The sequence below is a fragment of the Eubalaena glacialis genome, chromosome 1 (genome assembly GCF_028564815.1).
Source record: "Eubalaena glacialis isolate mEubGla1 chromosome 1, mEubGla1.1.hap2.+ XY, whole genome shotgun sequence".
Lineage (NCBI taxonomy): Eukaryota > Metazoa > Chordata > Mammalia > Artiodactyla > Balaenidae > Eubalaena > Eubalaena glacialis.
This window is the reverse complement of record NC_083716.1, coordinates 90647288-90671562: the sequence shown is the minus strand read 5'-3', so window position 1 is coordinate 90671562 and position 24275 is coordinate 90647288. Positions and strand designations below refer to the sequence as shown.

The 24275-nt window shown below is 52.9% G+C and overlaps 1 protein-coding gene and 1 pseudogene across 1 annotated transcript in view; both read left to right on the top strand.

Moving 5' to 3' along the window:
- The window catches only part of GALNT2 (polypeptide N-acetylgalactosaminyltransferase 2), a 179351-nt gene that overhangs the window by 3944 nt on the left and 151132 nt on the right, over nt 1-24275 (top strand). The window lies entirely within an intron of this gene.
- Nucleotides 13141-18351, top strand: LOC133095124 (mitochondrial import inner membrane translocase subunit TIM14-like; annotated as a pseudogene).

Below are 24275 nucleotides of genomic sequence, written 5' to 3'. Positions count from 1 at the left end.
TGTCCCCAGCCGTGAGCGGGGTTCCCGTCAGTGGACAGCCAGCGGGAAAGTGGGTGCAAGACACACCTTCCTTTGGTGGTGGTGTGGACCATGGGAGTGTTGCTGGTCATGTCCCTGAGTGGGGCTCCCTCGGTGAGGAGGCCGGCCTGCTCCCCACCCCCTCCAGGCTCTGGGCGCCCACTCGCCCTCCGCCCTCCGCCTTGCTCCTCCTGGCGGGAGGGGAGGTGGCTCTCACCACCCACGTGCTTTCGTGGGCATCAGCAGATCTGTGAATGTGTCTGCTGGGGGTGGCGGTTGGGAAGGGGGACCCAGGCCACACCCGGCCAGCTAGAGTCAGTTAAAAAAATTCCAGTTGAAAGGAGAGTTTGAAGTTGAGGTCGGGAGCGCAGTATTGGGGGAAAACCACTGCAGAGCCAGAGAAGCTGACAAACGGCCCCCTATGAGAAACTTTTTCTAAAGAAAATAAAAGTTTCGCTCTTCTGGAGTGATGCCATGCTGCCTCCGGGGCTCACACATGGTGGAAGCCGGCTGTGACTGATGGTGCAGAAATGATGGGCTCTTCCCCCAGCCCTCTGGTGAGAGTGAAGAAGAGCCTGCCGCCTCCCGCCCCCAGCACCGAGTGGGCCAGCTTGCCTGGGCTGCGGCAGACCTCGGGGTGGAGTCCGGGGCACCCAGGGGGCTGTTAGTGGTGTGGGGAGGCTTCAGGCCCCCTGTGACTCTCCCCATCCTAACTCCTGGCAAGTGGCGGGTCCCCTGTTTGGATCAGAGGAAGAGGTATTTGAGAGAAGGCCAGAAAAACAATGGAGCGGGGAGATATATACATATGTAGTTTCATGTATATAATTTCTTGTTCCTGCCATTCATGTTTCTGAGATCTTTGGGGAGAGAGAGCTCACTTTGGGAAGATGTGAGTTTCAAAGTGGGCAGTGTCCCGCTGCCTAACTTCCAGCAGATCCAGCGGCTGTTGGCTTAGTGGAAGGAGGGGCGTGGTGAGGCTGCCTGGGGCCGAGACCAGGCACACACAGGAGCTGACTGCCAAGGTTCTGGCCGAGATCCGGGAAGAGGCAAGGTGTTCCTGGGAGAAATCTGTGAAGTCTCCTAGCTGGCCCAGCAGAAATCATGGGGTGAGAAAACAGCCAAAGCTGGCCAAGCCCACACCCCCTTTCGGTTCTTCCACTTTTCTCCTCATGGACCCTGTCCTGGAAGCTCTGCTTGCGTGGGTGATGCTGAGACATACAAGCCGGGCGGATGTCCCGGTGGAAACACACCCACAGGCACGCCGCACAGATGCCATAGTGAGATCCTTCCGTACGGATGTTAAATAAACGCCACTCTCTGGGGACCCCCAGCCCCCAGCTGCCCTGCTCTTCTTCCCTTGGGACCCCCGCTCCATGGTCTCAGTCCCCACTGCAGGGCCTCCTGGACCTGGCCTCCGTGCCCGTGCCACAGTGGTGCTTAGACACGCTGAGCGTGGCTCCTGTAGAGATGCTGCTCGAATCAAAGCAGGTGTTGGCCTGGTCTCACTGCCGTGACCTGAAAGGTGGCCTCCCCCTTGAGGCCACCTTTGATTCTGTGTTGCCGCCGGGGACTCTCGTTCCAGTGCTGCGGTCTTGGGCCCTTGCCTCCACATTGCCCTACGGTGCGGTTTCTACGGGAGGACCTCCTGGCACTTCCACAGGCAGACCTCCCAGGCGGGATCTGGCACAGGCCGGGCCTGGCGAGGAGCCCTTCTCCATGGAGAGTTATGCTGAGTGCATTGGTGCAAGCCTCCCGTGGACACTCCTGCCCTCGCAGTAGAACTTGACCTTGCTTTCCTAATGCTGTGAGGACGCTCTGACCTTTGGCCATGTGCTTGAGCTTAAGGGTGAACTCCCAGTGTGGAGGTTCCCGTTTATCTGTCTAGTCGGGAGAGCCTCCCGCATAGGCTCAAGGAGCCAACAAGTCCTTCCCTGGGGGGCACCGCCCCCTCTGCGTCCCTTGCCCGAGGCGGGCGGGTCTGGGCTCCTCCTCGCATCTGCCTCCTGCGGGGCAGGCTGAGGCACTTGGCATTTCTGCCGTTAGTCATGACCAGTATCGTAGGCCCGGGAAGCATGTGTCATTGTGCACGGATTGGATTTCTGAGCATGCTGGGACGAAGACGGCAGTGATTCATCGTGGCTGGATTTGAAAAAACCAAAAATGGTCACATTGAATCTCACTCCTGGCCTTACATTTAAATAGCTTTCCTTGGCTTTGGGAGTCCTGTGCCCCTTGCTCTGGCTCTTACGGGGGCTGCCTGGTCACCCGTGGCTCAGCCTGCCCTTGGGCTGCCCGCCCTGGCCTCCCAGGCCCCTCCTGCTGGCCACCTGGTCCTGCCTGCTGACTCTTTGGGAGGAGGAATGGCCTGGACGGCTGGGGATAGAGTCGCTGAATTCCCAGAGCCCAAATCATGACCAGCGTTTTGGCAGGGACGAGGGTGCTTGGGGGGGCAGCGGTCACTCTAGCTCAGGGCCTCTCAGCCTCCACACGGTTGACATTTTGAGCCGGGTAATGTTTGTTTTGGGAGCCGGAGGTGCTGCCCTGTGCGCTGTGGCCATTTAGCAGCTTCCACTGGATGCTAGGGGTACCACCCAACTCAGTGGCAGCCACCGACATCGTCTACAGGCATTGCCGGGTATCCCCAGCGGGCAGGGTCGCCCTCACTTAAGAAGCACTGCCCTAGTCAGCGTTAACTGTGATTTCTTTTTGTTCTCTGCTGTCTTCACAGAGCCGGACTGCCTCTCCGTGTGGTCTGGGGTGGACCCCTTGGAAAGGGTTTCAACTTAATAAACACGCTATTAGCCTCCACTATGTGCCAGGCATGGTCCTAATACTTTACAGGTACTAGCTCATCGACTCCTCATCACGGTCCTTTCATTCCTCCCATTTTACTGATGAAGGCTGAAGCACAGAAAGGTTCAGTCGCTTTCCCAAGGTTGCAGAGCTAGTGGGTGGCACACCCAGGGTGGTCTGGGCGGCCAGCGGGTGGGATGGGGCTCGCTCTGGCTTCCCAGGCTTCCCGTGCCCCTTCTGTGCGCCGGCAGTGCCCGCGTCCTGCTGATGGTGGCGGGACATTCCTGGAAGGCATTCTGGAGCAGATGCGCCCGCAGTCTTCCTCTCATGGGAGCGTCCTTTCTCCATTTTTACCTATGTGCTCTGTGAAAGGTCTCACGTGTTCTTGTCCTCAGGTCTCTGCCTGTCCTGAAGTCCTCAGCCACCCCCTGGCAGGAGCAGACATGCAAACAGGCTGGGGTCCCTTTCATTTGTTCTTTCAATGAGTATTATTGAGCACCTACTATGTGCCAGGCACTGCTTGGTGTTTGGGGTGCAGCAGTGAGTAGAACAGAGACAGAATCTCGGGCCCTGGGGAGCTTTCACCCTGGGCACAGCTGGACTAAGCATCATAGGTAGTAAATGCTGTAGTGTGAGAAGGGGCTGAGTGTGGGCGGCGGGAGGGGCCAGGAACAGGGGAGGGGAAGGTTACAGTGAGTGCAGGGCCCATAGGCGCCGTGGGGAGGTGCGAGTTGAGCAGGTTGGAGCCGAGACCCAGAGCACATGAGTCCCCGGCTCACTTTGCCCGGGTGCAGCCCCCGGCTTCAGGGCATCCAGCCTGTTGGGTGCTCTCTATGTTCCTTGGTTTCCTTTGCTAAATCAATGAGCCCCTTTTCTTTCCGGGAGTCTATTGCCTCTGGTCTCCCAGTGGTGGAGTTTCCTCCATCCCGTGGCAACGTGGGGTCTTACGTTCTTGCTCCGCACGGAGTCCTGGGCCAGGAGTATTCTCATCCTGGTTAATAACGCGGAATGCACACCCCCAGGCCGCCCGCTCCCACCTGGGGCCCGGGACTGCTTTAGGTACCGCAGGTTAATTTGCTGCTTGACTTTGTGGAATGTGCTTGTGGAACAGTCTCGTGGGGTGATTTCTGAGCTGATCTCTGCAGGGCCGGGCTGGGCTGGGTGAGCATCCGTACCCTGTTCACTCTCAGGCACACCGTTCAATCACATGGCTCGTTTGTAGAGTGTTTTCCACACACATCACCATTTAATGAGAAGTCCCGCTGGTCCCTACTAGGATGGCATCTCGGCGAGCTGCTGTGGTGATGGGACTTGTGGGACTTTCTCATCTGCAGGAAACCGGAGGTCAGGGGCCTGCCCGGTCCCTGGGTTCTGGAGAGGTTGTTCTTGGCAATGGGGTCGTGGTGAAGCACTGCGATTTGTGATATTTGTGGGAAGTAAAATGGACATGTGACTTCGTTGCCCACAGCCCCTTTAGGGAGTGGGACGGTGGGAGATCGCAGGTCCTCCTGGTTCTCAAGGGCGAACATCCAGCTGCTTTTCGTAGTAGCCACTGGCATTTGTGAGGGGCCATCAGATGCCTTATTGGGGTGTGGTGTGTGCCGTGCCTCCAGCGTGTTTCTGGGTAAGAAACCAGAACGTGGATGTGACTGCAGAGAAAAGGTCATTTTAAAGGCCTCAGACTCGGGAGCCCTTCGAGGTTTCTTCATCTCCGCTTCAGGGGCCGGTCCAGAAAGGGTGCTGCTCCAGAAGGGGGACACACTTCACACGAGTCACCCTGCGGGAGCTTAGGAGCTGATGCAAAGTAAAGGCCTGTGTTTTAGCGACGCCCGTAAATTAACACTGACTCTTGTGTGGGGGGCTGTGTGTGACTGTCCTGGATGCTGAACCGCTTGGCCCGACGTGGCAGCCTTCAAGTCATCGCCCTGGTCCTTCCTGCCTCAAGGGCTTCTCCAGTGACCGAGACCCTTAGCTCTTGCTCTGTGACCCTCAAGGCTTGTCCCCTTCCTCCTTTCCCTCCTCCCACTTCTCCCGCCCCAGTTCCTCTGTGCAGTAAGTGATGCACCTGTTTTTCTTCCTCACTTTTGATGATCACTGATGTCCCCCTGTGTCTGGAATATACTCTTTTTCGTCAAATTTAAGATGCCATTATTTGTAAAACCATCATTTTATGTACCACTAGGAAAAAAAACACTGTCTGTTGAACTGTGACGCAGGGGTTTCTTATCAATGTTTTTACTTTCTACTTATTTAAAGAGCTGTTTTAGACTTAATTAGACATTGATTTTTCCATTTATCACTCTTGTGTAGAGATAAAAAGGAAAATATACGTGAAATACATCGGGTAGCGTGTTCCTTAAAATTGTTGAGTGTCTGCTTTTTGCCTCAGAGATGTTAGTGCCTGTTTTCCGGAGACAAAGTCTTCCTTCCCCTGTGCCACCAAGCTCTTTGGTGGACGCAGCATTTCCTACGAGCCCTGGGTTCTGGGCTCTCACCATCGCTTGGCATTATATAGAGTTGGCCAACTTTTGACTCTTCTGGGAATCTTGCCTAGCTCCCCAATTCACCGTCCACTTCTGTCCCACTTGATTTGCTGTCTGGGGATTACTAGTGCTTGAGCGTTGCTTCTGGCGTTTTCTTCCAAGGCACCGACATGCATCCCGCAGACTCTGCTGCTGGCGTGTTTTGTGTTTGAGCTAGTGCTGGTCATGACGGTGCGTCGCGGCCCAGACCTGGCCACGGCATCAGAATGTGTCGTGAGCTGCACCCCAATTGCATGTCAAACTGTGAAAAAAAATGCATCTTAGAATTCGTGAGTTAGGGTCTTTCTTTTTCTCGAGTGTCAGTTACTTCCCTCTCTGAGATCCCAGCTCCAGGCCCTCTGGCCTCGATAAAGGGAAATGGTAGCCTCATCAAAATGTGTACATTCGTCCCCAGAATCCATGTAAACAGAAGGACTTCCTGGTTTTTATCTCTGAGAGATTAGCAGCTGACGAGTGTGAACCCGTTTCGAAAGGTTTTTAAGCATTTTCTAGCTACAAGTTACCCTGTTGAGTGCTGAGATCTGCAGAAGTGAACGCGATGCTCTGTCACCCTTTAAGGAGCTCACAATCACTGGCCAAACCAACTAGAGAAAGATCTAAAAAAATAATAATTAGGGGTAAGTTGACTAGGGAGTGGGTAATAGATGAAATTTAAGGCATTATTATTAATTTTATTTAGTGTCAGTAATGGTCTTATGCTTATGTTTTTGAAAATCCTTATCTTTTGTATTGGTTGGCCAAAAAGTTTGTTCAGGCTTTTCCGTAAGATGGTACGGAGAAACCCAAATGAACTTTTTGGCCAACCCAATAGATACAAACTGCAGTATTTATGGATGACGCAGTGACGCCGAGCCTGTGGGAAAATTATGAGGGAACAAGGTTGGCCAAGTGTGTTGTTGAATGACTGATGGGCACCTGGAGTTCATCGTACCATTTTATTTTTGCCTACTTAGAAAATTTTATTTAAAAAGTTTAAAAATTTTATAGATGTATGTAGCTTGAATTAGCAAAGCAGCAGAAAACTAGTATTTTTTTAAAAAGCAAATTTAAGGCTTTGTAATATGGTCAGTGAAAGGTTTCTACTCCCAATTTCCGGAGTGGGTGTGTCTGTGTGTGTCTGTGTGTGTGTGTGTGTGTGTGTGTGTGTGTGTGTGTGTGTGTGTGTGTGTGGTGGGGCTTCCCCTACACAGCCAGTCGGTGCTCAGACACCAGCCGAGTGTCCTGCAGTTCAAGCCAGTTCTGACACTATCCACCCGGAGATACATCAGGTCCCACAGGTTAAGGGCTCAGTCCTACAAGACTGCCCCCCCCGCCCTCCCCCGCCCCTTCAGATGCCCTTCGCAAGCGCCGGTGGTCATCTGTACTTCTGACCAACAGGCTATCAATCAGAGGTTCCCATGAGCCCCTCCTTGGGTTCGATTAATTTGCTAGCGTGGCTCACAGAACTCAGGGAATCAGTTTATTTATTAGATTTCTGAATTGTTACAAAGGATATTCAGGGATACAAATTAACAGTCAGATGAAGAGACACACAGCAGCTTGAGGTACCTCCTGGTGCTTGGGGTCCAGCATGGTGGCACATGTTCTGGTTCCCCAACCTGGAAGCTCTCTGAACCCATCCTTTTGAGTTTTTACAGAGGCTTCACTCCATAGGCATGATTAATCAAGTCATAGGCCATTGGTGACTGAGTCAACCTCCAGCCCCTCTCCTCCCAGGAAATCAGGGGGTGGGACTGAAAGTTGCACCCCTCTGTGATTGGTTCCCCTGGCAACCAGCCCCCATCCGCAGGTGCTTCCAAAAGCCACCTCATTGACATAAGCCCAGTAGTGGCGGAAAGAGGCTTGTGAATAACAAGACACCCATGTCACCTTTGTGGCTCAGAGGACAAGAGACCAAGTAGAACAAAAGATGCTCCTGTGGCTCTTACTGTTCAGGAAATTCCAAGGGTTTTGGGAGTTGAGAATCAGAAACGGGGACAAAGACCAAATACACATATGAGAAATATATTTTGGTCATCTGAATGACCCAATATATATTTCTCATAAATCAAAATATCACAGTCAGTAAAAACATACACCAGCCTCTATATCTTCTGTAATTTAGGAATATCCAGCGATGATTCTTTTAAAAGGATACTTCAGAGGTGGCCTAAGATCCTGAATTGTCACCTGTATCACCAGGAAAATACTCTTACATTTGATACCGTTTCTTCTCTAAGAATTACCTAAATTCTTTGGAAATTGCTACTTCTTGTGAACCTTTTGATGGTAGGGTAGCAATTTAGGTAGTTTGTGAGATTGCTTACTTTTGACCAGACTGCTTAGTGGCCCAGAGACCCTGTCGCACAGCAGCGTTTGGTGTGCATGTTTTTTTACGTTGCCGACCCCTTCTCGTGTGACAGGCATCCGGAGGGCAGAACACACATGCCTGTACATTCACACATCGCAGGCAGTTTGCCTGCTGTCTGTCATACGTGACCCATTCGAGCTGTGGATGATTTGGGAAGCCACAGTGGGAGACCTTTAATAAATATATCTTATTCCTTTTTGTTTCCCCAACAGGAGATTAATGTGAAAGCCTCGTATTTTACATTGTATTTGTAAATAAGAGGTTTTTGACAGATATACGGTGCTGCATATTTTCTGTAAGGTATAAATTCCTGGTGCTGCAAATTTATACCGGCGCTGTCGCCGAGACACCTGAAGCACTTCGGAGCCGCTGCTCATCCATCTCTCCTCCCGGCCTTCTGCACTCACACTGCAGTGTCCTGTGGACCCCGGAGGTTCTTAACTTGCCCCACGGGTCCCGTGGTAGCAGGGTTGGGGCTGGAATGTGTTTTTTTTAACATCTTTATTGGAGTATAATTGCTTTACAATGCTGTGTTAGTTTCTGCTTTATAACAAAGTGAGTTAACCCGGCTGGAATGTTAACGTTCCCCAAACTGCCGAAGATTCCGGCCCTGGAGAAAGTCGTCTGCGGCCGTCCTGGTCTCAGAACTGCAGTCCTGAGTCACCCATCAGCTTACAAATGGCAGGTTTCTCTCTTGCTGATACAGAGCTGCCACTTCAGCCTGGAAGGTGCTGATTACCTGGGCCGGTGATCACTCCTTAACCTTTATATTGCAAAGTGCTGATGTCAGGAGCCAGCCCGAGCTGTTCTTGGGTGGTCTGAGCTGTGGGTCTGAGGCTGGGTGGCAGGAAAGGCCACCCAGATGGGCCGTCCAGGCCTCAGGGACGGGCCCGCGGAGGCAGATGAGGCCTCACGCGGACCTCCCTGTGCAGAGGGCTGCTGAAGCTTGTCCTCCGTGTATCCTTGGTGAGTTACAAGGCCCCAGGCCAGTCTGCATCAAGATGTGACTCTTTTGTTTTCAAAAGAAAAGGAATGTAGGTGAAGTATCCCATCCCTGGGGAGTGAATCCAACGTGGCATGTAAGTGTTTGTACTTAAGGTATAATTTTTAGCTTAAAGAGTTTTTCTCGGTCACCAGTGGAGAGGGTGTGGTGGCATCTTATCCCAGAGGGATTTCCTGATTCCTGATGACCTAACGCTCCTTCCCGCTGCACCAGGGGTGTTTGAGTCAAGCTTTCCTGCTCCTGGGAGAGTTTAGCTGAGGTTTCTGCCGGGAGGGGGAGGCTGCCTGCACGGTGAGTCCGATGCCCTAGGCCCCCCGGGTGCTGAGGGGCAGCTCAGCGCACCCATGCCGGGCGTTCGGAGACCGTCCCGGCTGGCTTCTGGCTCCGGGCGCAGGGGTCTGCCAGGAAGAGCCCAGGGCGATGCTGCCGGGTGGGTGGCTGGCTCAGGCGATGAGGCCGAAGGGGCCCACAGGATGTGTCGCCCAGGGGCCACCGCCTGGGTTTGAATTCTGGCTTCTCTAGTTGGCTCTGTAAACTCAGGCAGGTTACTCAAGCCATCTGCGTCTCGGTTTCCTCATATACCCATCTCCTCACATTTTTCAACGGGGAATAAATCAGAGCAGGGCCTGGTACCCACGGCATAAGTGTGGATGTGAAGTCTCCTGGCGTCAGGGCAGGAGGGGCTGGTGCCCCCGGCTGGCTGGGCCATCCTCTGGTTGGCATCACCAGCCCAGGGCATCTGTGCCCAATGAGCCAGCCCTCCTCGGCCGTGTTTAAGCCAAGAGCCTCCTTTCCCAGGAAGCACCTCCACCTCTGTGGACCTTGCCCGGGGCTTTTGCCCTGGGACGAGGATGAGGCCAGGGGGCCTGCAGCCCTTGCCTCTCTAGTGGGGAAACCGAGCCCCAGAGAGGGTGGCTGAACGCCAGGTGGACCCCAGGTCTCTGGAGGGAGAGACAGGAAGCTGCAGGCCAGAGCCCTCTCAACGGCCCCCGCCCGCCCCCAGGACATTGTTTCCCAGTTTTACCCCTTAGTCTCTTGTCTTTGAAAATTATTCCGGGATGTGGTTTTTCACTACATGGCTGTGTAATTAATTTTTAAAAACTAATTGGCAGTTGGTTTTTTTCTATATCTTGAGCTGTTATTATCTGAATACAGCATGTTATTTGGAAACTTTCCCACAAGGTTTTAATCAGTAAACGTTCTTTTAGTTTCATGAGTTCAGTTTCTGACTTGCTTTTGAAACCGTAGGTGAGTGACAAGTGGAAGACAAATTAATAATCGTGGCAACACCGCAAAGCACCCCTGTGAGGGCCGAGGACTAGTTCTGTCAGTGAAATCACTGTTCCTGTGATTTCTCTGATGGCTCTGATTAAGACAGCTTAGAACTAGATTGCAGGTTAATAGATACACTGTGTGATGATTTCAAGGAGAGAAATCCACGTGAAAACCTGGCGTTTGGTTATGATAATCCAAGGAGCCTGGCTATGACATCAGACCCAGATGCAAATGCCGCCGTTACTGCCTGTTACCCTTCGTGTCTTTGTCTGTGAGAAGGGGGTTGATGGAAATGAGTGAGTTGGTGGAGACGATGCCGGTGCAGTTTAATGAGGACTCCTTTTATTTTCACTGGCGCGTGTACTCACTCTTCTTTCTCACAGATGCTTCTGGGGTGACGCTGGGCCCCTCTGATGGAGCAGGGGCCTGGCTGGGGGCAGGCACCCAGGTGGAGGTTAACTTCACGGTGTGCATCGGTGACTAGGATGTAAATCAGGGCAGAACCCTGAGGAAGGAAGCTCTCCCGCCCTCTGTGGTCTCCCTCCCGCTCTTGGGCCTATGGAATCGCCGTGGACCTGGGAAGCTCCCTGTTTTTGTTGAAGTTGAAGCTGTGGTGCTGAGTGGGGCCAGAAATGTCACATTTGGGGCACGTTTAAGAGAGAGACTGTACTTGGCCAGAGTGCAGTGTACATTCCCAGGGACACCGAGAGCAAAGCAGACCTAATGGGTTAATGGGCGTGATGGAGCGAGCTGACGGGATGGTAGTTTCATGGGCATCTGGCTTCAAGTCCTGCCTTTGCAGTTCGCAGATGTTCCGGCGGGCAGTCTCCTCCCGGGGCCTCAGAGCCGCACCCCCCATGGCATGCCCGTGCTCCATGCCCCTCCCCCTTAGTGCTGAGCCGGGGGACAGTCTGGCTCTGGTACCTTCCGTATTTTCTTGGTTACTTATTTATTCCAGGACAGGAGTGTTGGAGCTGTGAGGAGAGTACTAGTTTCAGAGGTCTGCACACGTAGAAACAGTGGACAAAGCCTAGAAACCTAGCCGTTGCCCCAGCTGAGTCAGGGGGCTATATGCACAGACCATGCACTTTTTTTCTTTTAAGTTTTTTTTTTTTTTGGCTGCGTTGGGTCTTTGTTGCTGCACGCGGGCTTTCTCTAGTTGCGGCGAGCGGGGTCTACCCTTCGTTGCGGTGTGCGGGCTTCTCATTGCGGTGGCTTCTCTTGTGGAGCACGGGCTCTAGGCGTGCGGGCTTCAGTAGTTGTGGCATGTGGGCTCAGTAGTTGTGGCTCGTGGGCTCTAGAGCGCAGGCTCAGTAGTTGTGGCACGTGGGCTCAGTAGTTGTGGCGCACCGGCTTAGTTGCTCCGTGGCATGTGGGATCCTCCTGGACCAGGGATCAAACCCGTGTCCCCTGCATTGGCAGGCGTATTCTTAACCACTGCGCCACCAGGGATGTCCCCAGACAATGCACTTTTAAGTGCTAATTAGGGACCCGGGATGTTGGAGCCGTGGGTGGGCCTGGGCTCTGCTCCACCAGCCCTCGGATGTTGGGCCGGGTGCGCATGGATGAGGGGGTCTGCATCTCCGGGATCCTGCTGATCCAGCAGAGAGCAGGGCTCGCAGCCCCCCACCGTTCTGGGTCCCTCACCAGGCACTCCTGTTGACCCCCAGGACTCCGCAGCCTGCTGAGCATCTGCATCCACTAGACTGTGAGCGTCTTGAGGGCCTGCACCTGGTCAGCTCCTCCCATTTCAGCTCTCCTTCCCCACGGAGATTCATCAGCACCCGTGATGCACCTGCCCCAGGAGGTCACGGGGAGTGAGGCAGGTGAGGGCCTGGGAACGTGCATTCTGGGAGGTGTAAGGGTTGGGGGCCACCAAGGCAGCATTGGGTAGCTCTATGGGGAGCTCACAGACTCCTCACAAAGGACCGAGGAGGGCACCTTTGGGGGAGAACTCATGCCTAGAAGGATCCAGCCATGAGGATGTGGTGGAAGACTGTCCAGGCATGGAGAACGTCATGTGCAAACGTCCTGGGGCCAGAACGAACTTGGTGTGCTTGGACAGTCTAAAGCACAAAGGTCAGTGAATAGAAGCATGGTGGGCAAGGGCCACACAGGGTCAGAGGGTGCTCAGGGCATGGTGTGCATTGAGGAATTTATTTGTGCATGTCACCATATTCCCTGGGTGTGGCCTGGCACCCGGCACATCGTTGGTGCTCTGGTTGGTGTTCCATAATATCGTGAGCGAGATGAGGCTCAGACTGGTGGGGTCGTGGTGGTGAGAAGGGCCACGAGCCTGGGCTCAGCAGAGGGTCTTCTGCACTGTTGTGAGACGTCCTGGCCCTGCTGTCCCTCTCCCCTGGGCTTTGCTCCTGCCGGCTGACGCAGCCTGGGGTTAGAGAGTCATTGTGCCGCTTTCACACCGAGCCTCCCTCCCGTCCATGACAGCCGTGGTCTGGCAGAAGTGCTCAGCATAGGGAGTCGCCGTCATTTCTGGGTGCGGATCTGGCTCCTCTGCACTTGCAGCGAGAACGTGGGCCTGAAGACAAGGACAGCGTCCATCTTTCCCTCCAGAGGCGCTGCGTTGATGCTGCAGCTGCGTGGGCCTGGCTCTACTTGTAGGTTAAGCTTTTAAATCATCGCCCCTTAATCGGTGTTGGTGCCGCTTCACCTTGTCTGAGGACAGGGGGCTGTGCAGGGACTCAGGGGACGGGAGAGAGATCGAGGGTGATAGGATTTAAACTGTGTTTAAGCAGCCTTGTCCCTTCCGGCTGTGTTTAGAAAAGAGTTTTCCATTGTTAACCCTCCTTCCACCGATTCATCATCGTAAAACGCTTCTACATTGTGACAGTCATCTCTGGACAGACACCTGGTTACAGTGGGTTCTGAGCAGCCTGGCCTGCCTGCGTGGGGACAGACCGCTAGACTGGGGGTTAGGCATCTGATGTTCTTGTATTCATTACATTCCTGAGTGTTTGCAGCGACCCCTGGCTTGTCATTTTAACGCTCTGTGCCTCGGATGAGCCCTTGTAAAACTGTGGATGTACTACTGGCTGGTGGTGTAGGGGGTTGGAGCTGCAGGGACATTGGACAGACGGGATGGAGGTGGACTTATGTTTGTGAAACGTTGGGGCACTTCTAGGCGACACTTGGAACCCATGGGCATGGGCACCCAGTCTGTCCGCACTTCGGGCAGCGCCCCGAAAGTCATTTGCGGAAGGCAGCGGGCCCTTCGGTAGCATCTCTTGGAATGCTGCAAGCGACCTGTGAAGGGTTTGAAGCCAGGCTCCCAAGTTGAGGGAGGAACGCGGGTGCCGCCAGACATGTGCCGAGGGACCCGCGAGATTTGTCCACCTTCGTGGACTGTAGAGAACCAGTGATAGGATTTATCCCGGGACCTGGCGTTCTGAGGATGCGAGAGGAGGAACTGAGAAAATTGTGCCCTCGGTTATTTGGAGAGGGAGGCACAGAGTCCTATGAGCCGATGGCATCTGGCGTCATTGGAGCGGGAATTTAGTGAGAGGGGATGATGGCGGTTAGTGATGCAGCAGCATCTCTGCCCTGCGCTCGCAAGTGGTTGGCTCGGCCTTTAAGAACTAGCAGGGCTCCTCCCTAGTTATTCTCCCAGTCCTTTGGCGGGGGGCATGGGGGTTGGAAAAATGCATAGGTCCAGGGGAGAGAGACAGGAGGGCAGCATAGGAGGGGAGGACTTCCTACAGCAAGACGACTCACCCTTTGGACAATCAGGCTTTCTCTCTCTTACATTTTGGGTGGGGGGGGGGGGTTCTTTATCGGCCGAGGAGGAAAAGAGCTGTAAAATGAGCGGGTTTCTTTGTGTGCTCAGGGGATTTATTTTCCTTTTCACGCCATGTTCCTCCTCCTTCATTTCACCCACATACAGCACAGAACTTTTGCAGCGACAAGGATTCGCTGTAGCCTGGCTCTCTGGGCGGGATCTCTTGGAGCAGGTCATAACTTGTCATTAATAACGGCTGCTCAGGGCACAGCCCTGTCTTCCCAGCTGTGTGTCTGCCCTGCTGTGGTGCCTGCGGGACACTGAGTGCGCCCTGGGGGAGGGGGCCTGGTCCCCTGGATCCAGTGTCAGCCCTCCTTCCTGCTGTGTCTAACACAGGTGCCCTTCCAAGGCCCTGTCACCCCGTCTGCGAGGTGGAGACAGGAACAGGGCCTACTTCAAGGGGCTGTTGCCAGGATTAGGTGAGCTGTTGCCTCTTGACCCTTTGCCCATCGGTAGAAAGTGTTCCGTACATTGTGTGTGTGCAGGGGGGCGGGGTGTGTGTGCGCACGCGTGTGTGTGCTCACACCTTAACTCAGCTGCTGGAAAGTCATTTTATGTCTGCAACTAGAGACACGTACATGTGTGCACACCGATGCAGACATGTGCATGCCTCTTTCCTTCTTCCTGGCCAAAAAAGGCGTACACGGCACGTTTCGTTAGAAATGCAGAGTTGTTTTGTGGAGGTCAGCACGTTTTCTTCCATCCCAGGGAGCCACGTGTTTCACCTGGGACGGTGCTCGGCAGAGGTGCAGGTGGGGGGCCCCGGCTGGGTCCTGGCTTCCGCACTCTTCTTTCACGTGCCGGACACACAGCCCCTTCGAACCCAGCACACATGGCCCCGGGGAGCAGGGGCCCGCCTGTTAGGGCATACTTAGGGTTCATATTTTAAGAGCTGTCTCATCTGACGACCAGCCCTAATTACCGAATTTCACAAATGAAAAATCTGCAGTGTGAAGGACTTTGCCTGTTGATTGCACTCACGTTGCTGCATTAGAATGAAATCTCAAGGACTGCAATAGCCTCAGACCGGCTGCTGTCACCTTCTCTCTTCTCGCCCTCGTCCTTCTCCCCTGGGTCTTCGTCGGTTTTCCTTGCAGCTTGTGTCTTTCATCCTTTTACCCCATGTCCCCTGCCCAGCCTGGGTGCTGCACCCCACTCCCCCAATTCAAACTGTAGACCAGTGGTTTTCAATCTGGCCACATGTTAGGAACACCTAGGGAGATTTTAAAAATACAGATGCCTAGAACCTACCCCAGACCAGTTAAATCAGAACGTCGGCTCTTGAGCTGAAGAACCTAGTGGCAAGACGGGAATAAAGACACAGACCTACTAGAGAATGGACTTGAGGATATGGGGAGGGGGAAGGGTAAGCTGTGACAAAGTGAGAGAGTGGCATGGACATACATACACTACCAAATGTAAAATAGATAGCTAGTGGGAAGCAATCACATAGCACAGGGAGATCAGCTCGGTGCTTTGTGACTACCTAGAGGGGTGGGGTAGGGAAGGTGGGAGGGAGGGAGATGCAAGAGGGAAGAGATATGGGAACATATGTATATGTATAACTGATTCACTTTGTTATAAAGCAGAAACTAACACACCATTGTAAAGCAATTATACTCCAATAAAGATGTTAAAAACAAACAAACAAACAAAAAAAACCTCATGGAGTCCAGGGACTTGCCTGGTGGTCCAGTGGTTAAGACTCCGCCCTTCCACTGCAAGGGGCATGGATTCGATCCCTGGTTGGGGAACTAAGATCCCGCATGCCACTCGGCCAGAGGGGGGAAAAAGAAAACTCGTGGAGTCCTCACATATATATTTGGTCTATTTTGTAGGCTTTGAGCTTGAGTTTGGTCTTTCTTTTGGAAAACTTGGGTGCTTGCTTTTATATTCAGGGATGAATATTGATGGGCATACAATGAAGTGCCCGTTGGATTACTGAGTGGTGCTCTTGTCATAAGCAGTTATTCAGGAAGCTCTGAGAAGCTTACTGTTTACAATAAAAGTAACGAACAACAGATACGAAAATGACAGTTTGGAGCTTAAAGAAACTACAACTTCCTTACTGGACTGAATGAATATCGAGAGTGGCTTGAGGTGTTCGGTCGGTAGTCGAGCAATCTTGGATTTTATTTTCCTATCTTATTTTAATCTGGGGTTGCTTTGTTTTCGTTGTTGTCTGCAGAGGGAGGTATGACGCCATATGTGAGGGTCTGTGGCCACGTGGATGTAATTCTCAAGGAAAACTGGATCAAATACCAGCTGATTGGAAGGAAGCATTGGGAACTTTTTCACCATTAGAGGACGCTGATCGTCAGTGTCCTACGAGCCACTCAGGGGAAATGAACAAAGCCATCCCTTCCAGTCTGACCTGGAATCGGTGGGTGACGCTCAGCACCCCGTCTGCTCCCCCCATAGCCCTGCACGTGCCCCCTTGAGTGAAAGTAGAGGCTGTCCAGCAGGGTCCTTTGCCCAGTAGCCGAGACCCTCGCTCGGCAAGGATCAGGTGGTGTGGGCTGGATGTGAGGGGGGCGTGTGGAGCACCCGTGCTTCCAAGGTTTCTGACGTCCCTGGACTTGGGCTTATTCTCTGTTGGAGGATAATAAACTGCACAGAATTTACAAATGTCGAAGTAGGTTTTCCAGGGGGAAGTTGGAGTGCTGTGTCTGTTTTCTTTACTTCTGTACCATTGTGTGTGTGTAGCACATTTGTAGAAACCGTCGAGGTTTACGTGATTATTTTCTTTGAAAGCCTTCTCTTTACCCACTGGTCAGTTTTCCAGTGGGTAAAGAGGCCAGCGAACTGTTTCAGACAGAACTTAGAGAGTCACCCTGGGTCTCTGGGTTCCATAGGTTTGGAAACTAGATGGTATTAGTTCACCTAGAAGGTTATCAATCAAAGCCCGGGGTTTCCATGAACCTGTATTGTAAACTGTTGGTAAATAAGGATGCTGGGTCGTGAATTGCTGATGGGAGCAGAGCCTGGGGGAGAGAGGGCTCCGGGCTGCGTGTGCTTAGGAAACCAGCGCCGCTGGGCCAGCAGCTGTTCTCCTAGGCATGTTTCCCCTCCCTCTACGGAAGCTGGATCGGCCTTCATTCTGGGGACGTTTCCGTGCATAGAATCAATACCCTCTCCCTAGGGTGCTGATGGAGATTCATTTTTCAAAAACCCAGTGCGTAGCTTGTTAAACTGTTGTCTCAGCTCCAAATCCTTCTAGACTCCGCTCTGTGCCGCCGCCGGAGCTAGGACTCTGCGCAGCACGTTTGTGCCCTCCGGGACGGGCGGTCCAAGCCCCAGCCGGGCGGTAGGCGGGGAAGGGGCTTGGTCCCTCCTCTCCGCTCGAGCTCTGGAGCAGCCCCCGGGGACACGCCTCCCCCTCAGCTGCCACGGAGAGCCCGCTGTGCCCTCCTCCCAGCACAGGCAGAAACAGCCTGGTCGCCATCCTAGAGACCCCAGCACCAGCTGAGCAGACCCCCTTCTCGGGGCGGCCTCAGGCCCTTCCTCTGAGTTTGTAAGGCTCACTGATTCCCCTTCTTCCCTTGGTTCTTTCCAGCCCAGGGGCGGTGGCTGCTTCCTGCACTTGCTGCCTGCCTGACACCTTGGAGTTTTCTTTGTGCCCTTTCAGTTACCTAGTTAACAGCTTGATACCGAGTTAACGACTGACGGTGAAGCCTCTGTTTAAAAGCTTGTCTGTTGTCTGAATTCTAGAAATCGGATCCTGGCGGACGCATCTGGCATTCTTCTTAACATTCTTCAGTAAGCAGTCAGCTGAACTATTTCCCAAATGTATTATAGTGAGATTACAGCCTACCTTACATTCCTTGGGTGTTTTGCTTCGATTCTTCCGTGAGATTAGAGTGAGCCGTTTCCTGGAAAGATGGCCACAGATGGCTCGCGTCATTCATTGTGTTGGTTCTCTTTGGCTTTATTTTTGGAGGGTGACGTTGTACCACCTTATCTCCCACTTCTGTGTCCATTATGGAACAGCCCTGAAATTTCCTTCCACTTCTAGATGACGGCTGTTGTGTACTTAAGCTACGTATACTTCTAAAAAGATTTGAGGCACTTTATGGGAAAAAAGCATATTATGTGTAAGCACAGATTCATTAGAGCAAGAGTTCAAAGATCTAGGGCCGGCTTTGTGGTAGAGGCGTAGCGTTGGTGGGCGGGCTGGGATGAGCCACGCTCCAGGTGGCGCCCAGGAGCCCAGCGGGAATCACGGCCAGTACAGTGGTAGCAATTGGACTGATTGTCGCTGCTGCAGGAGTTGTAGGCCGTTACGCTTTGCAAGCCGTGAAGCATATGGAGCCTCAAGTAAACAAGTTTTTCAAAGTCTACCGAAATCTGCCTTCAGTGGTGGCTATTACAGAGGTGGGTTTGAACCCAAAATGACAAAGCAGGAAGCAGCATTAATACCAGGTGTAAGTCCTACTGCTAATAAAGGAAGAATAAGAGATGCTCATCAATGAGTTGTGCTTTTAAATCACCCAGACGAGGGAGGATCTTCTTATATATAGCAGCCAAAATCAGTGACGCTAAAGATTTACTGAAAGGTCAAGCTAAAAAGTGAAGTAAATGTATGATGAATTTTGAGTTCTTATTCATTTATGTATATGAGTACCAGCTTTTTACAATAAAATAAAGCTACAAATTTTAAAAATGATTTAGCACAAGCTAAATCAAAGCCTTGGTATAAGTTTGTTTAAATTTGAGGATTTTAAACTGGATTATAGAATACTTACAGGTTAATACTCCATAATTATGGATAAATGCATACCAAAAAAAAGAAAAAATCTAGGGCATATAATGGGGGAGAGGGTAGGGCGGGGAGAAAAAGGAGAAGAAGAAAAGAAGAGGATGGAGAAGAAAGGGTGAAGGGGCACCGGTACTGAGTGTCTCCCTGGGCAGGTCCTGGGGTTGTTCCCGTCTGTGTTGAGTCTGATGCTCAGTGTAACCCTTGGGGTAGGGTTGTGGTCCCCGTTGACAGAGCAGGAGCCCAAGCAAGCCCCAGAGAGCCGGCCGAGCAGGGCTGTGTACGCATGCTTCTCAGCAGGCCTGCACCCAGGAGACCAGGGCAGGTTCTTCAGTGGAACGCAAACTTGTATCTTGGTAGCCGAAGCACGTGGGAACCGTGGTGGGTTGCATAGCTTTCATTTTCTAATAAAATGAAGCATTTCTTGTGAACAATAAACATTTTCTTAGCCCTCACACTTGATAAGAATCTTGTAGACTTTAAGATCAGTGAACATCCTAATGGCGTTGGGGAAAAAAATACCAAACACCAGAGGCAGAGATGCAGACGTGGCCATTTATTTAAATCAGTACCTGGAGCCGAGGCGGGAGCGTCGGGTCACTGTCGTGTGAAGGCAGGTCTGTGGAGAGGAGACGGTGCCTCTGTCAGTGGCCAGACCCGCAGCTCTGACCTGGTCAAGGGCAACGTGGGCTGCGTCCCTCAGCCTCCATGTCTATTCACTCCTCACAGGCAGCAGAGCGTGTTGCTAAGAGGGCAGGCTTTTGAGAAGTGGGTTTGAATCCGCCCTGCACCATTTATTGGCCATGTGAGGTGCTTCATCTCTCTAACCTTAGCTTCTCCACTTATTAAATGGGGGCGATCATAGCGTTACGGTTCTTTGGATCGAAATACATGTGCTTTTCCCGAAACATCTGGAGAGCTTATGTTGAAAGGAATATATCTGGTAGAACTAAAAACTATCAGAATAGACATAAACAGTCAGAGCCCGACCATTTGGGGAGGGGCGATAAGGACGGGGCGGGTGGGGGCTGACCCTGAGTGTGGTTAGGTGTCTGGCACGTGTTATTCCCGCTTTTCAGACGGGAAACAGGCTGAGACGTGCAGAACCTAACCCTGCGTCCGGTGCGCTTGCAGCCCCCTTCGTGGTGGCGCGCGTTAAATAAAGAGATGCAGGTACGGCTCTCGGGCTGGAGCCCCTCGCGGAGTCCGTGGTCCCTGGGTTTTCATGGTGACCTACGCTGGCCCCTCTGCTCAAGCTGCTCTGGCTGCTGAATCGCCCCTCCGCCTTTGGTTCCAGGGGTTGGGTAGAGGCTGGCTCTTCCCCAGGCCCACAGCCGGCGGGGAGCTGCTGCAGGAGGTGGCCCCCGGGTCTGTGGCTGCCCTTCCTGCCCTGGATGGGCTTACCGTGTGACCCCTGCGGCGGCGAATAAAAAGCAGCGCTGACTGCAAGCAGGACCAGTGCCCACGTGCTCTTTAAAGCTGTGTGTGTGCGCGTGTGTGTGTGCGCGTGTGCGTGTGTGTGTGTGCATGTGTGTGTGCGTGTGTGTGCGCGTGAGCGCATTTAGTCCTTATGAGACCCTGCGAGGTGGTGCTGTCATCCCCAGGTTGTGGATGAAGTGTCTGCCGGCTGGAGAGGGGTTGATGGGCTGCCTTGGCGCTCGCGTGGACGTGGTGGGGTTGGCGCCCACCTCTGCCGGCCCCGGACTGACCCGCTCCGCTGCGCTCTGCCCTGCGCCCACTCAGACCAGCCGCCTGCCCGGGAGAGCGCTGGGGGGAAAGTGGCCTGCGGGACACGGCCACCCCGGTGCCCTTGGTGGCAGAGGCCGTCCAGCCCTGTCCCAGCAGCCCCCTCTCCCCCCCGCCCCCCCCCCCCCCCCCGCCTGTGCGCTCTGCCCGCCGCTTCCCCATCCACCGGCCTTCTGGTGGCTTCCTTGCCCAGTGGCTGCCGGGGGGCGGGAGGTGGTGTGACCCCAGGCTGGCGTGGCCCCGCCCTGAGAGGCCTGGCAGCCGCCCTTTGCTCTCCTGGAGCCCAGCTGCCGTCCAGGCTGCTCCACCAGAGAAGGGAGCCTCCGAGCTGCCCCGGGGCGAGAGGGGCCCCGGGAGGATGGAGCAGAGGCCCCGCCCCCGCCAGGTGCCACCCCAGGAGGACAGGGAGGCCCCAGGGCCCTGAGAGGCAGGAAACCGCGGCTGTTTTCTCGCAGGAGTGTGGCACGCGCCGTGCAGAGCGGGGACCCTGCTCAGCCTTGTGTCAGAAGGTGTTTGCTGGAGTGACTTCTCACTGAGCCGTGCCCGGCTGGCTTTCCGTTTTAAGAAGAACTACACACCAACTACATCTGTGGCATCTTCCCATTCTAGGACCTGCCAATTTAGGTTGAGTCGTGGTAGAAAATTATCCCCTTTAAGAAGATTTTAATTACTGAACCGAACATATTAAAAATGTACTTATGTGTGATAATTATGACTAAAGAACTCCTTATCAGTGCAGATCAGTCATTTGCTTAAGTGATTTCAATGTGATGTTTGTTAATATGAGGATCTTGTCAACGTGAATCCCGAGCGGCAGGTGACTATGAGAAGGGATGGCTGCTTATTGCTGAGGGCAGGGATGGCGCTCACTCCCCCCCTCGGTCCTTTCCCTCCCTCCTTCCCTCCCTCTTCCTCACCAGGACCTCTTAAATGTTTCTGCATTTGACCCTCATCTTATTTGAAGTTTTTTTTTTAATCTATTAGGCAAAGTCCTTCTTAATTCCCAATTAATTCCATTTTTCCAGCCTTCCCCGGTAATCCTTAGCAGCCTGGGGGTGCCGGGCTGGGAACTCCTGCCCCTGTTGAATCTCCTTAATATCCTTTCTCTTCTCAAAGGTAGACTCGGTTTGGTCTGAAGTATGTACAATCACAGAATCAAAGAGAATTGAAACCTCGAAGGCATTTTTTCTTTTTGGGTCTAATTCATGCAGAGGTCCTCCAGTTCAGTGAAGACTTCCCTTCAGCGGCAGATGGTAAACAGATTCTGTAGGATGAGTAATTCTTTCATTTCTGTCTGAATGATTTGTTTAGAAGCAAACAGAATGATTCCCTCTTCCCATTAAATTTGTTATGAGAACATCAGGATCATACTGGGTTCTGTCCAAAGCTGCGTCTGGGAAGGGGGGAAGGAAAGTAACCAAAAATGAAAGGGCTCGTCTGGCATTTCACAGCTCAGACCCAGGATCACAGGAGACCTTACACACCAAACTCTTAATGTAATGAACCATTAATCCAAATTGTTAAAACACTGTGTACGTGCTCAGGAGATACTTTTTCTTTTTTTTTTTTTTGTGGCTGAATTAGGTCTTCGTTGCTGCGCGCAGGCTTTCTCTAGTTGCGGCGAGCGGGGGCTACTCTTCGTTGTGGTGCACGGGCTTCTCATCGCGGTGGCTTCTCTTGTTGCGGAGCACGGGCTCTAGGCGCGCGGGCTTCAGTAGTTGTGGCACGTGGGCTCAGTAGTTGTGGCTCGCAGGCTGTAGAGCGCAGACTCAGTACTTGTGGCGCACAGGCTTAGTTGCTCGGCGGCATGTGGGATCTTCCCGGACCAGGGCTCGAACCCATGTCCCCTGCATTGGCAGGCGGATTCTTAACCACTGCGCTGCCAGGAAAGCCCTGAGATACAATTTTTATCATATTGAGATTATCAGTTTTCAGTGAACCAAGTAGATTTCCTTACCTTTTTTCATTTTCTTTTTAAAAATATTTAAAAATTTTTAAAAATTGTGGGAAAACATACATAACATAAAATATTCCTTCTTAACTATTTTTAAGCGTGCAGTTCAGTGGCATTAAGTACGTTCACGTTATTGCTGCAGCCGTCACCACCATCCGTCTCCAGAACTTTCTCATCTTGTAAAACTGAAACTCGGTCCCCGTTAAACACTAACTCCACACCCCACCCTGGCCCCTGGGAACCACCACTCTACTTTTTGTTCCTATGAATTTGACTCTTAAAGGGACCTCATATGAGTGGAATCATAGAATATTTGTCCTTTTGTGATTGGTTTATTACTTCATTTAGCATAATGTCTTCAAGGTTTATCCATGATGTAGCATGTGTTAGAATTTCCTTTTTAAGGTTGAATAATATTTCACTGTATGTATCCATTCATCCATTGGTGGGCAGTTGGGTTAGTTCTGCCTTCTGACTATTGTGAATATTGCTATTTCTTATATTTTAACGTGAAAATGAAACATCATAGTTTAATCTCTCCTTGATATCAGCAAACTTTAAAATATCTTTTAATAGTGGAAAGTTATGGTAACATTACCAAGTGTACATCGTGTCATTAATATTTAACTGGCTGGCAATTTAGGGCAGCTTTTACATTTCTGAGTCGTTAGGTTTGGCATTGATAAAATAGATAATAATACTAATTCTACTAAGGTTTCAGGGGTAAAAATGAGTTAATATGTATGAGTGTATCATGTAAAAAGAAGTATATAATTCTTAGTAGTAAATACCAGAATAAATTCTGAATCTTCTTGTTTGTATTCTGGCGAGCAGATGTTCACAGTAGAGAGATGGAATAACTTCCTTCTTCCAGAAACTTCAAACCCTTACACTCACTCTTTTTAGCACAGACTTGAACTGCATGGGGTAGTTCGTGGGATTGGGAGGTTTGGAGGCCTATCTAGAGGCAACGTAGGTTCTCTGGAGTCAGTGCTCCCCCGCCGAATCGGCCTTCTTTCTTCCCCGTCACTTGGTCTGTCTGCTTTTATCCAGTGTGCAGCCCCTGCTGTGAGACAGCATCTCTTTAGACCTTGTGGCCATGAGTTGTGTAGCTTGTGGATTTGCCGGGTGCCTTTCCAGGAATGTACTTACTGAGCCCGAGATGAGGCAGGGCGGCGGGCGGGGTGGCTTTCACTCCACGATGGGGCTGCAGTTCTAGCTGAGGTGGTGTCTAGACCCAGTCATTAAGGAGTCCACCCGCCCCGCCCTGGCTTAGATGCTCCTGGCCGTGCCGCATCACCTACTCGGGAGGAGAGGAGCGCCTGAGCCCTCGCCGCAGCCGTCCTCTGACCACGTGCTTGCTTGCTCGCTTCCTGGGAAGAGTTGCGCTCCCGTTGCCCGTATCCACTGGTGGGTGCTCTCTGATGCGGGTGTTTCCACGGGGCGCAGGCGGCCACCTTGTGCTTCCGGGACGGGGGCGGGGGGAGGGAAGGGGGCTGCCCTGGGCTGCAGCAGTGTCTGTGCCCCCGCCTGGCTCACCCGTTTCCTCACCCCTGTCGGCAGGGGGCGGCACCCAGGCCGGCTGCGATCCTCAGGAGCCAGCCCGGGGCGCCCGGAGGCGGGGTGGAGGGCGCGTGGCCGGGGCCCGGGGTCGGGGCCGCTGTCCTTGGGAGTCTCGGGCCGTCAAGAGGCTAGTGCGTTCATTGCTGCGAGTTTCTCGAAATCATTAACACCCCAGTGTGTTTCCGGGACGTCCAGCGAGTCCACACAGCTCTGGCTTCGCCCGGGAGGGCTTTCCTCCGCCGTCCGAGCTCTGATGCCCGGGAGGTGCCGGCTGGAAGCGGGCCGGAGGCGCCGCGGCCGCCCAAGGCTCCGCAGAGGGTGCTCGGCTGAGTGACGTTCTGGCCTTCGTTCCTGGAAGGAGACTTCTCTTCCCCGTGTTGTGACGGCTGCCAGGGGCCCCCCCAGTCCTGTCCTGGAGTCCCCGCGCCCTTGGGGCCCTGCAGATGGCCTTGAGCACCCAGGCCCGAGGGCCCGGCCC